Below are 14,753 nucleotides of genomic sequence, written 5' to 3'. Positions count from 1 at the left end.
CAAGTGAACCATCAATGCCTCATCATTCTAATAGCTGTAATAACAATAATTATTATTAATGATAGCATTTGCTTCTTGGTGTATGTACACGTACACCTTTTTCTCTTGCTTCAGGTTTCCTTATGCTTGGCCTCTTTGGCTCTTGGTGCTAGTTCAATTGTTGTTACATTTGTGACCTCACGTATCCTCAAGCTATAAGACATTTCTTAGAACGAACTAGTACAATACACCTTCCACCTCCTTTCCCCCAGTTAAGCTCAGAATTGTGGTTAGATGATTCTGCTTACATGAGGCAGGGAATCCTTGGCAGATACCCCCACCAACCAAGATTTTCATTTTAGACCTAAGGATACCAATACATGTCACAAAAGCAAGATAAGTGGTTTGTTCAGATCATCAGATCCCTGTTTAATGAAGCTGACATATTTTCTGAATAAACTTTATTGGATGCATAACACAGGATCATGCACAACTGCTATAGGATGGGATTTATGACATTACCGTAATGAGAGAACTTTGGTGATTCTGCTCTACCTAGAGTGGTGAAGGAAGGATAAAAAGCCCACTCAAGACAAAAATATTCAAGAAAATGGTTCTGTAGTCAGCTCACTCCTTTCATGGTGGAAGTGTTAACGAAAGAAATCTTCACTTATTTTTCTCCTCTTACCTAGAGAATACTTTCTTCTTACCTAGAGTCTGTGATATGAAGAACATGCTCTGTAGATGGTCTTATCTTATGTGGATTGGTCCATGGGACACTATGCTAGGCTCCATAGAGAACTGGTTATGTATGTTCTGTCCTCCTCTATGAAAACATTCCTAACCGTACTGTTGATGTATACATTTCGGTCAAAAGTAATTTGCTTTCTGGGTATTTGATGGCCACTCTGTGAATCAACCTAATGTATTTGTGGTATGGAAATCTGTAACCTCTCAATACTAAGTTTAAAGACTCTTATAATTAATTATTGAAAGGCACTTTAGCCCTTAACTATTTCTCTCTTTGGAGAAACAAATTGATTGGTTAATCATGTCTTTGTTTATTTTTATTGTTGTTGCTGTACACATTGCACATAAAACAGGAAAGAGGAAAGGCTGTTTGTAAGAGGTAATTACAATGGCAAAATTGTATTTTCTCTAACTGTTCTCATTTTCTCATGTCTGATTATATCAAGACCTGCACTCTAGAAGTGTGTTCAGTTTTGCTAAGAAAATGATAGAGGAGAAGAATAAATCCATTTCTATAAAGTGGTGTCAAACACAACTTGACACAGTTACAAATTTCTTTTTTTTTTCAACTTTTATTTTAGATTCAGAGGATACATGTGCAGGCTTGTTACCTGGGTATATTGTGTGATGCTGAGGTTTGGGGTATGTATGATCCCATCACCCAAGTACTGAGCATGTACTGAACAGTTAGTTTGGTTTTTTGTTGTTGTTGTTTTGTTGTTGTTTTGAGATGGAGTCTCATTTTGTCACCCAGGCTGGATTGTAGTGGTGCAATCTTGGCTCACTGCAACCTCCGTCCCCCCGGTTCAAGTGATTCTTGTGCCTTAGCCTCCCAAGTAGCTGGGATTACAGATGCGCGCCATCATACCCAGCTAATTTTTGTATTTTTAGTAGAGACAGGGTTTCACCATGTTGTCCAGGCTGGTCTCAAACTCCTGGCCTCAAGTGATCCACCTGCCTTGGCCTCCCAAAGTACTGGGATTACAGATGTGAGCCACCGCGCCCGGCCACTAAGAAGACTTTGATTTCTTGTCACATCTTTTGATAATAAGGATCTGGAGCCAAAGAAGAAACAGAAACTACTTTTAAGACCTTTGGAGATCCAAGTTTAGTGGACTCTTAAGAGCCTGTATTATTTCTTGGATGACTTATCCAGCCCTTTGTAGAATCAGAACTCTCACAATTTTCTTTAAATCAAATAAAACCCAAGGGGTTAAGTGGATCTTTAAAATTGTTTCCAGGTCATTCTTTCAATAAACATTTATTGGTTTATTTGTTATTATTTCAACAAACTATGTGACAGGCAAACATGAACTCATTTCTTTCTTTCTTTTTTTTTTTTTTACCTTTCAACTCCTTTTATTTATTTACCTATTTATTTTCCTTAAGCAAGTAAATCTCCCTATGGATTGTTAAGGGCCCTGTGCATATTTGCATGTAGCCAAAGATTCAGTCTCTTGCAGGAACTCTGGTTGTCAACTGGTGATCTTGCCTTTGTCTTTTCTCATAGTTCTGCCTGTGGCGCCTGTCACTAGCAGTCAAATAAGGACAATTTTACCATTCTCTCCTGCTGCTCTAATTTTTTTTTAGTGCCGGTACATGAATTTGTTATTCTTTATAATTCCCTTTGAAGTTGGAAATCCAAGGGGAATCTAAAACCGACCAGATGTTTCTGCTGCTGGAAAGGAAAGAGAGTAAGGATTAAGTTTAACAAAAACTTGGTCTCCAGAAAAAAAAAAAAAATCATTTCAGCTGGAAATCATCTTTAAATGCATTCATTTGCTACATATCTGTTAGTTAATTTACATTTACTGGTCCTTTGTAGGCTATATCCTCTATCAATGTACTCTGGGGAAAAATCATACATTTCGTTAACAAATAGACCCATGTTGTGGTTTGCTCAGGCCCATTTCCCTTATGGAGTTTTAGTTCTATTACTCTGCGTATTTTTCTCACATGCCTTACACTGAAGTTAGTCTGTTGCTCTTGTTGTTGTTGTTGTTATTGCTGTTGTTGTTGTTGAAGGTTCACTATCATATCACATAAAGTTTGGAGGCCATTTTAGCAAACTGATCCAAGAGGGTGAGGTCAATACAGCCTGCGGTTAGGGAGGGAAGGAAGGAAGTTCTGCCAAACTGCTTAGCCTTTATGGAGAACTTCATTCTCGTTAGAGATATGTAGATCAAAACAAGAACAAGAGTGATGAAGGCCTTCAGGGGGAATAAAGAGAAAGTCTTGTGGTTTTTTGAGGATTCAGATGACGTTGCAGACAGTGTGAATAAACAGGTTGGGAAATGAAAAATGATAGAGAAAGGTATATTAGAAAACAAAAGAGAAATGGGCATATGTGAGACACATTTACAAGACCTCTCAGAATGGGTGCCCAAGGCTTCAGACCCCAATACACAAAGGGAAGAGTAATTAAAAAATAAAATTAGAGAAGAGTCTTAAAAATCAATCAGAATGTTTTGGTGGTTGGCTTAATACTTCACAAAAGCACTGGATTGAAGAAATGGATATTTTATTTGCTTGTTTCCTGCACAGCATCTCTCATACTATCCTCCTCAGTTGTTCTCTGGATTTCCTAGGCTTCCCTAGGTTTTCAGAAGGACACCAAATTCTGTGAATAACTGCTTCGCACTCTTTACCTTGCTCAGTGGATTAAACATTTGGAAACATTTCCCACACCTCACCATCACAAGGGATGAATACTCACCACTCAGAGTTTCTGTTACCCTACCCTATCTTATTTTTAAATAGAAAGTCTGAGTCCTCAGTAATTATATTAAGCTCCTTAAGCTGCACATATCAATTGCATATACCATTTTAAGCATTTTCCAGTCTTTTTAAAGAGAGAGTAGAGGAAAAGACAGAGAGAAATCACTTAGCAGCTGATTCACTTATTTTAAGCAGCTTTCTTCATTTTAAAATATAAAAAATTCAGGTCCTGGAACATTGGGTGATTTGAATGTTCTATAAAGATTTGAAAAAAGATTTTTTTAAAATTATATGTTCTACATTCAGGGACCTGGATTTTCAGTTTAGTCCTTAAAAAAACAGGTTGGTGAAGTAAAGGAGTTTTCAGTCTAAACACTTTTTCTTCTTCCTTTTCATTTATTTATTTATTATTATTACTATTCTCTTTTGTCAAAGCATATGGTATGAAAAGCATTTATGTTGGTCTCACTACTGACAGAGCTTAACCTAATAATCCAAGACTTGGAACTTGGTGTTTCAATAAAGGAAACACTGTTTGAGGTATTTTCCATTCAAACCAGCATCAAAAGTTTTTAATTAACACCATCAGAAATTAATGGACTGAATGAATGCAAGACAGCGTTCCTACATACCCCTTTACTGGGAACAAGACAGCAAGTGGGATCCATTGTGTATGTTTGTATTTTATAATGTATTTTTATTTACTTATTGAAGCACAGTCCCAGCTGCACATTGCGTAGCAGAGCTACAAGACTGAAACCTGCCGAGGGCTGCTTCACTCCAGCAGTTTCATTTTGCTCACTGATTGTTGTCCTGAGTTCTTTGTGATTGTAATTGGTTAGAAAGTTTGAAATTAGCAAGTCCTTGTCAGCTCATGAAAGCTTTGAAATCATGAGGCTTGATACAGCTATCAAGCCTGCTGATGCCTAATCACTTTTCGGGCTAAGAACCTCCAGAGCGGTGAACATTCTCAGTCCCCAGGCTTTACCTCAATCACCAATTCACCACCCTCTGGAGCTCCTTGTCTTGGATGGTGGCTTTGTTTGGGGCCCTTTCTTTTCCATCACTGAAGCCTATAGCGGGATGAACAGATTTTGGACTGACTAATGGGGATGGGGGTTGTTAGGAAATGAGAGCAAATGGGAAAACAGAATGATGTAGGGGATCAAGGGAATAGGGAGGAAGGAAAAGGGGTAGAAAGAGCATAAAAGAAAAAGGAAGCGGGATATAAGATGGAAAGAGCTTTGTAAATATTGACATTTAGATTCTGTGCAACTGGATTTGATATCTCAGGATAGAACTCACTGATAGAGCCTAAATGGTCCCCAGGGCTCTTTATTTTTTCAGACTTTTTTTTAAAGGCTTGCCCACTCATTGTCAAAGGGAAGACATGTGTGTTCATATAACCTACCTACCCTGCCACCTCCCCATTTGTGAGGACCAGGAATACAATATTTTCTTTTATACATTACATTAGAGGAATGAGGGGTTTATCAGCTACTCTCCTGTAACCATAAAAGTATCCATTGTTTATCCTTATGCTCTGAGTCCCCAAACCAATTTTCTCCAGAAAACTCTTTCACAGCTTGGTAAATTTTTAAATAACCCCACCTTCATCCTTGTAGCAATGCAGGAGCTGCTCAGGCAGGGTTAACTAAAGTAAATAGATATTGTCAGCAATGATGAAATGTTTACAAATGCTTAAAGGTCTTAATAACTTTCTGTATATCTAACTCATTTATGTTCAAAGACCTCAAGCTTCATACATTTAGGTGCAACTCTTAACCTGTCCCAATTTCTCCTGTATTTTAATAAAAAACAAAAATAAATACAAACCAGATACAAAAACAACACCACAAATCTTAATGCCATGAATTCAGAATGTCAGAAAAATTTTCAATAGGCCCCATTATGGCAAAATGCTGCAAAAATGCATCAGCATTTTGGGAAAAGCTCCCTAAAGTCGTTCAACCATTTCTTCCCTGAAATATGGGAAGATGAATACATATTAGACTCCTAGAAGAAAATAATTGGTGAATGAGTGTCAGGATTTTCATAAGCACTGCTAAAAATCTGATCTTGCCATCATAGCAAGAGAATCAGTTAAGCCTATTATCAACACGTCATTTTTCTTAGCTGGACAGTGTAGGATTTACTGTCCCAAAGTTTGACTTCATGCAGGAGTCAGAGGAGACAACTTGTTTGGAATATAATTTAATAAAGAAGATGCAGCCTAACCTTCCCCAGATCATACTTTAAAGGATGCAATATCAGACTACACAGTATATTATACACCACCGCCCCCCACCCCAAGTCTTTACAGGCTTCTGTAGCAGATATGGCTGTCAGAATCCTGTCATAGTCCCTCAGAGATGTCAGACAGTGCTGTCATGGTCCCTTCAGCTGCACCTGAAGCCGTTCTCTGCTAACCCAGACTCCTACCTCAAGTATGCTTTTCCTTCTGCCCCAGGACCTTTTCCAATGCTGGGAGATCTCAAAAAATCTAGGATGGGGAGAGTGGGGCTTACAGAAGTGGAACTTAATGCCCTGGGGAAACTCTCAACTAAAGGAGGAATAGAGCTGGAAAAAGAGATGTTCTAGCCTCTATTTCTTTATAATGTCTACCTCTGGAGCCATTTTCTGTAAATCTCAGAGATCCTGGGCAATCCTTATTATTGTCAATCCTTATTATTATCTTACCCTCTGAGATTACCTTCTAAGTTACTGCCTGTACGGAAGCCTTTGGAGAGAACCTAAAATGAGCCAGGTACTCAGGTTGGTTTGTTTGTATTAATCAATTTGCAGCAACTTCTTCTCTACTGTTGACTGCCCCCCATGAATTATTGTCCATTCACAGCCTGATTCCCACCTTCCATGAGACAGATTAATAAGACTCCACAACACAAATGACAATGGAATGGAAAGTTCAGAACTCTCTTTCTGTACCTCAGTGTCTAAGACATGGATATGTAAAGATTTTTTCCGGGGTATGGTGACCAAGATGATCACCTTAACATCACAAGCCTACTCCTTTTTAACCAAAATGTCCCAGTCTGGACTGAAGAAACTAAAGGATGAGGAATAGTCCAGCAAAAGGTACCTTAATTTTCCAAGTAGTTCACTTTGGCTCCAGGTAAGTACAAAAGGACATGATATTCCATGTTAGCTATATTTCTCTCTGAAAAAAAAAATTCCTTCTTTTAGAAAAGTTTGTCAAACATTTAATCTAGGCAAATAAACTATTGACAACTACAGAATTTGTTCCCGCAGAAAATACCTAAAGTCTCTGCTCATTTCATGTTTACTAATATTTCATTAGTCAAAGCAAGTCACTTAACCAAGCTCAAAGCCAAGAGACAGAGATATATATCCCATCTCCCACATTAACACATACTCTACTGAGAGTTACATTCAAGTCATATGGTAAAGTTTATGGATGTAAAGTTCTGTTATAGAGAGGGAGTGAAGAATTAGAGAAAGTAATCCGGTCTATCACATATATTATTGGTTTGGACTCAGAAACAAATGGCTTGAATAAACAACTTAAGAAGCCTGATGAGTTATAAGGGACTTTTGTGTTAGTGATTGATACCACATTTACAATCACAGTCTCTCTAATCACCTTCAGGGGTTTTCATCATAGATTACTTTTGAATTCATCAATTATGGTAAGCACTGAATAGAAAATAAGGGTCAGATAAAACACAGTAGGTTAGAGATGAAGAGTGCAAATTCTATTCCAGCTCTATCACTGAGGGTGAAATCTCACACATTTCTACTGATTTTTTCCCCCCTCAGTATTATGATCTCAAAAAAGGAGTACTACTCTTCTTTTTTATTTTTTCTTAGTATAGAAACCATACAAAAGGCAGTGTAGAATTCTGTGTGTAGCATAAATTACAAGAGGACAATTAAAATCCCCACAATCGTCTAGAAGTAATTTGTTTTCAAACTTTGGGGATATACCTTTCTAATCATTTTTTTTCCTGTGCATATATACCCTTTTTGTTTTTGGTAAAACACTGTGAACACTGTTTCTACTTTTGTCTCTTAAATCTGTGTTGTGAGTAACATTCTATGCCTTTAAATAATCTTCAGTGTCATTTTTGTGAAGATTTATTCCACATTCACCATCCTTTTTTTGTGAAATTTAAATCAGATGTCATAAAGTCTTTAAAAAGCAGAATTACTTTGAAAATAAAGGTATTATTATTATATAATTTTAGAGATTAAAGAAAAAAAAGAAACTAACATTTAATGAAGACCTACTCTGTGCCATGCCATGTGCTTAGAACTTTGTTTAAGCCATTTCATTTAATAACCTTTCAACCTAATGAAGCAATATAGCATGATGGTTAAACTCTGTGGGCTATAGGCTGTCAAGTTCAGCTGCACAGCGGGTAACTAGCTTTATGACTTTTCAAATGTTTATCTTCTTTTTGGCTTAGTTTCTCTGTTACAAAGTGGCAATAATAATAATAGCACTCACCTCCAAAAGATTGTTGTAGGATTAAATGATTGGATAGGTTCAAAATGTTAGGAACAGTAGTATTCAATAAACATAGTTATTATTTGCTATCTTTCCCACTACTCCATAAACCCTCTATTAAAATACAAATCCACATTGATTTTAATTGCTTTGGTGTAGAAGTGGATTCTAAGAAGAGGCAATGTGAAATAAATGGAAAAGCCAAGGATTTTACGTTTTTTAATCCTAGCTCCCAGCCTTCTAATAATTTTGCCTCTGGGAATTTAGTTAAGATTTACAGGCTGGGCGTGGTGGCTCACGCCTGTAATCCCAGCACTTTGGGAGGCCGAGGCAGGTGGATCATCTGAAGTCAGGAGTTTGAGACCAGCCTAGCCAACATGGCAAAACCCCAACTCTACTAACAATACAAAAATTAACCGGGCGTGGTGGCACACGCCTAATAGTCCCAGCTACTTTGGAGGCTAAGGCAGAAGGATCGCTTAAACCCGGGAGACGGAGGTTGCAGTGAGCCAAGATCGCACCACTGCACTGCAATCTGGGTTACGGAGTGAGACTCCGTCTCAAAAAAAAAAAAAAAAAAAAAAAATTATACACTCAGTTATGTTTTTATTTAAAATGGGTAAATACTAACAATCTAAGTGTTTTTAAATGATAATTTAAATGAGATAATATATGTTTAGAGTCTACTATCTTGCCTAAACAAGAAATGGCTTTGTAAATGTTAGTCTGTCTTCTCTTGCATTGCCATTAAATTGTTGTATTTGTTTTAACAATTAGTATCTCTGGGCAAGTAAATTTATATACTTTTACCATTACCACAGGCACTCATGCATTAGTGTGAGACAGTCAATAAATACCTGAAGACTGTGTGGAGGCAGTGCTGCTAAGTTGTAAGCTGGTATATTTCTTGGCTTTCTGCAGTTTATCACCAGTTTTCCCTGACTCTAGCATGATCTGTACCCTGCAGATGTCCCCACTGTTTTTTGATTCAGTAACAATCATTGTCAAACAATAGATTTCTCTTTTGTATCTAGTTGATGTGTAAAGGTTTTTATTCAAATTAACAGAAAACATTTTCATAAAGCAGCTTTTAATTTATTCAATGAGCATACAAGATTACTAAGTGAAACATGCAGGAGAGAATGACTGAGTGAATGACTCTATCATATTTATCTAATAGTTACTGAGCACTGGTTGTGACATTGTAGCATTTGGACATCATTACTTGGCCAAGTATATCAATGCAGTGTGCTTCTTTTTTTTTTGTTTGTAAAACTTAGACAAGAGTCAAGGTCAATGCCCTCAGGCTGTTAACTGTTTAGATTCTAGAAAGAAACTTGGAGATAAATAGCTTCAAAATAAAATAGAGTGAAATAGATACTGTTATAGAAAAATAGGCAAGGCACTGTGGTTAATTCTTTTTTTTATTTTATCACATACTTTAAAAAAATTTTTTAAGTTATACTTTAAGTTCTGGGGTACATGTGTAGAATATACAGGTTTATTACATAGGTATACACATGCCATGGTGGTTTGCTGCACCCATCAACCCAACATCTACATTAGGTATTTGTCCTAATGCTATCCCTCCCCTAGCCCTAGACCCCCAGATAGGCCCTGGTGTGTAATGTTCCCCTCGCTGTGTTCATGTATTCTCATTGTTCAGCTCCCATGTATGAGTGAGAACATGCGGTGTTTGGTTTTCTGTTCCTGTGTTAGTTTGCTGAGAATGATGGTTTCCAGCTTCATCCATGTCCCTGCAAAGGACATGATGTCATCCTTTTTTATGGCTGCATAGTATTCCATGGTGTATATGTGCCACATTTTCTTTATCCAGTCTATCATTGATGGGCATTTGGGTCGGTTACAACTTTTTGACATTGTGAATAGTGCTGCAATAAACATATGTGTGCATGTATCTTTATAGTAGAATGATTTATAATTTTTTTGGGTATATACCCAGTAATGGGATTGCTGGGTCAAATGGTATTTCTGATTCTAGATCCTTGAGGAATCACCACACTATCTTCCACAATCATTGAACTATATTTACATTCCCACAAACAGTGTAAAAGCATTCCTATTTCTCCCCATCCTTTCCAGCATCTGTTGTTTCCTGACTTTTTAGTGATCGCCATTCTAACTGGCGTGAGATAGTATCTTATTGTGATTTTGATTTGCATTTCTCTATTGACCAGTGATGATGAGGTTTTTTTCATATGTTTTTTGGCCACATAAATATCTTCTTTTGAGACGTGTCTGTTCATATCTTTGCCCACTTTTTGATGGGGTTATTTGTTTTATTCTTGTAAATTTGTTTAAGTTCCTTGTAGATTCTAGATATTAGCCCTTTGTCACATGGATAGATTGCAAACATTTTCTCCCATTTTGTAGGTTGCCTGTTTACTCTGATGATAGTTTCTTTTGCTGTGCAGGAGCTCTTTAGTTTAATTAGATCCCGTTTGTCAATTTTGGGTTTTTGTTGCCATTGCCTTTGGTGTTTTAGTCATGAAGTCTTTGCCCATGCCTGTGTCCTGAATGGTATTGCCTAGGTTTTCTTCTAGGGTTTTTATGGTTTTAGGTCTTACATTTAGGTCTTTAATCCATCTTGAGTTAATTTTTGTATAAGGTGTAAGGAAGGGGTCCAGTTTCATTTCTCTGCATATGACTAGCCAGTTTTCCCAACACCACCTGTGAGAAAGATTATGATACCTGTCTTGCAGGGCTTGTTCATATTAAGCACCTAGGACCTTACCTCAATGCATGATATGCCCTCAGCTCACGGCAGTTACAATTATAATCACTTTATTTTCTCACCTCTGTTCTCTCTTACTAGTCCCATCTTCCCTAACCTTTACTACTTTTCAGATCATGTTTGTTGTTCTTTGCATTTTTGTTGTCTATTATAAGGCCTAGCACATAATAGATGGACTAGAAATGTATCTTTAATGAAATAATAAATTATAATAACTTTCTGAGGTCATTCTTATGCTCATGCTTTCTGGATAAATACAATATACCTTTCTTTGGCATTACATTTTAAGTAATTCTACATACTCGAACCATTTAATGACCAAATTTCAGGAATTTTCTTTCATTGAAAGTCTCTCTTTTTGAAATTATCAGCTTAATACAACTTAAAGTCATACATAAGATGCAATGATTCTGCGACGTATACATGAAAACTACTGACTTTGAAGTTACTCACTTCAAATCTTTAGCTATATATTGTTCAAAAGCACAGTCAAAATGGTACCTATATCTTCAGTGTGGAGGTGAAGGCAGTATTAACAATATCCTATAGTTGACTGAAGAGTTGGTTACAGCAAAGCCCTCCATTGCCCTTAAATTTTCTCTCTCCTTAATACAGTAGGATCAATTTTAAGTGCATTTTATGTGTGCATTTTAAAACTCTTTTTTTAAAAAACAGAATAGAAATGGTTTTCAGAGTGATGCTGATATTGGTTGATGATGCCAAGGCACCAATGGACAGCGTATTTTTTAAATTGAATATGTTTTTATTTTCTTGTTTGTTGATTTTTAAAGTGAATCCAAATGTGAAGAGGAAAAAAATCGAATTCTGCCAATTTGAAAAGAACAAAACCAGCTAAAACCTTCTTTTAAAATTTCTAAGCTATTATGAGAATACTACAGACAAAAGATTGCATATGAAAGATTTTTTTATAAAGAATCAGATTGCTTTGCCTTTCTTTAGTCATTTCAAAAGTCTTTGTCAGGTATGAAAAAGAAATATACTCAAAATGAAGAGTAAATATAATTAAAACAGTTCCTTGCCTTAACATATAAGCTTCTTATGGGCAAAAATCTGTGTAAGGTTAATACTGTAAAACTTTGATTTAAAAGAAGGAATAAGAAAGAGTAGGCAGAGAGAGGAAGGGGAGAGGAAGTTTGATTTTTGTAAGAGTAAACAGAAAATGATAGTAAATGAAGTGATATTAAATCATTAGCTGCTTTTAATGATACAGTTTTAGACCCACAATGTATATATATATATATTTCAAATTTCCAGTATTTGGCATGTACCTGACATACCGTCATCTCTTTTCAATAGTTAACAGAATGAGTGATATTGTCTGGGCCAGCAGCCCCCAACGTTTTTGCCACCAGGGACCAGTTTCATGGAAGACAATGTTTCCATGGACTGGAGGGGCAGGGATGGTTTCAGGATGAAACTGTTCCACCTCAGATCATCAGGCATTAGATTCTCATAAGGAGTGTGCAGACTCAATCCCTCGCATACACAGTTCACAGTAGGGTTTGTGCTCCGATGAGAATCTAATGCTGCTGCTGATCTGACAGTAGGCAGAGCTCAGGCAGTAATGCTTGCTTGTCCATTGTTCATCTCCTCCTGTACAGCTATGTTCCTAACAGGTACCAGTGTCTGAAGCCTGGGGACTGGCGGCTGCTGGTCAAGGCCACATTAGTTTATTGTTAAGTGCAAGGTTTCTGGTAACAGAAATAAAGAATTCAATTGATTCATCATCAAGACCAAATATATTTACTAAAGATCTACCTTAAATTCATTTTTTAGCAGGTAGTATGGCATTGTGGTTAAGAATTTACATTTGTGAACATTTACCAGCTGATGACCGAGGTGAGCTTCTGTTTCCTCCTGCATAAACTTGAGATTATAAAAATCCCCTAGTTGGCTGGGCACAGTGGCTCACACCTGTAATCCCAGCACTTTGGGAGGCCGAGGCAGGCATCACGAGGTCAGGAGATCAAGACCATCCTGGCCAACAGGGTGAAACCCCGTCTCTACTAAAGATACAAAAATTAGCTGGGCGTGGTGTCGCACACCTGTAATCCCAGCTACTCAGGAGGCTGAGGCAGGAGAATCGCTTGAACCAGGGAGTCGGACATTGCAGTGAGCCCAGATCGTGCCACTGCACTCCAGCCTGGCGACAGAATGACACTCCATCTCCAAAAAAAAAAAAAAAAAAAAAAAAATCCCCTAGTTCAGAGGCTTAGAGGGAGAATGAGATAATGCCATAATGCACTTGTCCAGTGAGTAAGTTCTCACTAAATTTTAGACATTGGTATATTATATCATTTATAATATTATGGGTAAATGTAAGTATTACCTGACAGAGTTGTTATGAATGTTAATACACGTGATTTCAGTAGTACCTAGGACATCTAAGAGTTCAACATACTGAACATTTGGGAACCCCTACACAAGACAAAAAAGATTCATATTCACAATTTTTCTGAAAAACAATCTAATTGGAAAAAGGGATTCTATTTATTAAGAGATAAAAATCAATAATAATGAACTTAATGTTTATAGAACATTGACCTTCCATTGAGCTCCAACATACATTATCTCATTTAACCCTCACAACAAATACATGAAATTGCTTTTATTATTACTACTTTATACAGAAGGAAACTGAGGCACAGAAAAGTTAAGCAGTACCGATATGTGGCAGTAAACCCTCATATTAGACTCCAGAGCCTAAGTTTTTAACTACTGTGTTATTCTAAATGGACGGTGTGCAAATGAACATGTAATTTGTTGAGAAGATCAAATGAATGCTGCAAGCTGATCAGTTGGGGAAGAGGATCAGGAGAAGTAAGGAAGATGGGGCCTTTAGCAACCAAAATATTCATCCTGTAACAGAGTCTGGCTTCCTAGGTTTGAATCCTGACTCCTCTACTTACTGACTGTGTGATCTTGGGCAAGTTTCTGATCTCTCTGTGCCTCTATTTCCTCACCAATAAAATCGGAGTAATAACAGTACTCTCTGGTAGAGTTGTTGTGAAGATTTAGCGAGTTAATACATGTGATTACAATGGCATCTAGTATATCTAAGAGTTAAATAAATATTAGCTGATATTAATATTATTGTTATTGTTACTGCTGTTGTTGTTGGTGACTGAAATACTCTGAATTTGTTTCTTTCTTTCTTATTGAGTTAGCATCTAGAATTGTAAGCGAAGTGAATATGTGAAAGGTGTGGATCATTAGAACACTAAAGTGCAGTTTTTCTACTTTCAGCCCAAGAACTTTGCTTTAGTTTAATATGATGGGAAAAGAAAACATACAATTCAGAGCATTCCATTGTATATTTAGGTGAAAGAAATTCAGTAACAGAATATGTGTGGTAGCCTCATATGATTTCTTTCTCTTTATGCCCACCCATTGATTTTTCTGTTAGCCTCCTTAAGAAAATAGTAATGTCAAGTAAAATATAATTGTGATTTTACTTCTTCTGAATACATAAAGGAATATTATTTTTGAAGATATACACACAAAAACTTTAAAACAGAATGTTGGGAATGCTAACCCTACAGCTCGCATTGTCACGTTCAGTCCATTCCACAAACGGAATGGTAATGTGCTTAGTAGCTAAGTATGTAGAAGCCTCCCCACCCCCCACCCAGCAAAAAAAAACACAGTAACCTTATCCATGAGAAAAATATGATAATATTCATTGACAGGGGAGCTACAAGGAGCAATTTTCCCAAGCTGTGTCTTTCAGACAATGCTGTCAGTTTTTCCACTTTGATGACTACAGCTGGGGTTGTGATGCAAGGACAAGAAATTACAGTGTGGCTAGAAGATCAGGGCATTGGCTATGCTGTTAGCTATACAGCAAATAAAATAAAATTAAAAATTAAAAATATTGTGTATATATAATATATATTCATATATATATATATGAAAGATAGATTTTTTAAATGTTTGTAATAGAGATTATTTTGGGCAGCACTTGCATCGATTTGCTCTCTACTAGAGACCTCAGCAAAAGCAGTTTATAGGATACCTTTTCTTCTGTTTTTTCCAGAGACC

General features: G+C 36.8%; 1 protein-coding gene across 46 annotated transcripts in view; it reads left to right on the top strand.

The window, feature by feature from the left end:
• Positions 1-14,753, top strand: part of ZBTB20 (zinc finger and BTB domain containing 20) — an 830,436-nt gene that overhangs the window by 457,726 nt on the left and 357,957 nt on the right. For 4 of the 46 annotated variants that reach the window (XM_054682143.2, XM_054682169.2, XM_054682174.2 and 1 more), the window contains one exon: positions 1,311-1,371. The exons of the other annotated variants lie outside the window; for them this stretch is intronic. The gene's annotated coding sequence lies outside the window, so the exon portion shown is untranslated. The remainder of the gene's footprint in view (positions 1-1,310; positions 1,372-14,753) is intronic. 46 annotated transcript variants of the gene reach the window in all.

The sequence above is a fragment of the Pan troglodytes genome, chromosome 2, assembly GCF_028858775.2.
Source record: "Pan troglodytes isolate AG18354 chromosome 2, NHGRI_mPanTro3-v2.0_pri, whole genome shotgun sequence".
NCBI classification, from domain to species: domain Eukaryota; kingdom Metazoa; phylum Chordata; class Mammalia; order Primates; family Hominidae; genus Pan; species Pan troglodytes.
The sequence above is the reverse complement of the archived record's forward strand: the minus strand, read 5'-3'. Positions and strand labels throughout refer to the sequence as shown.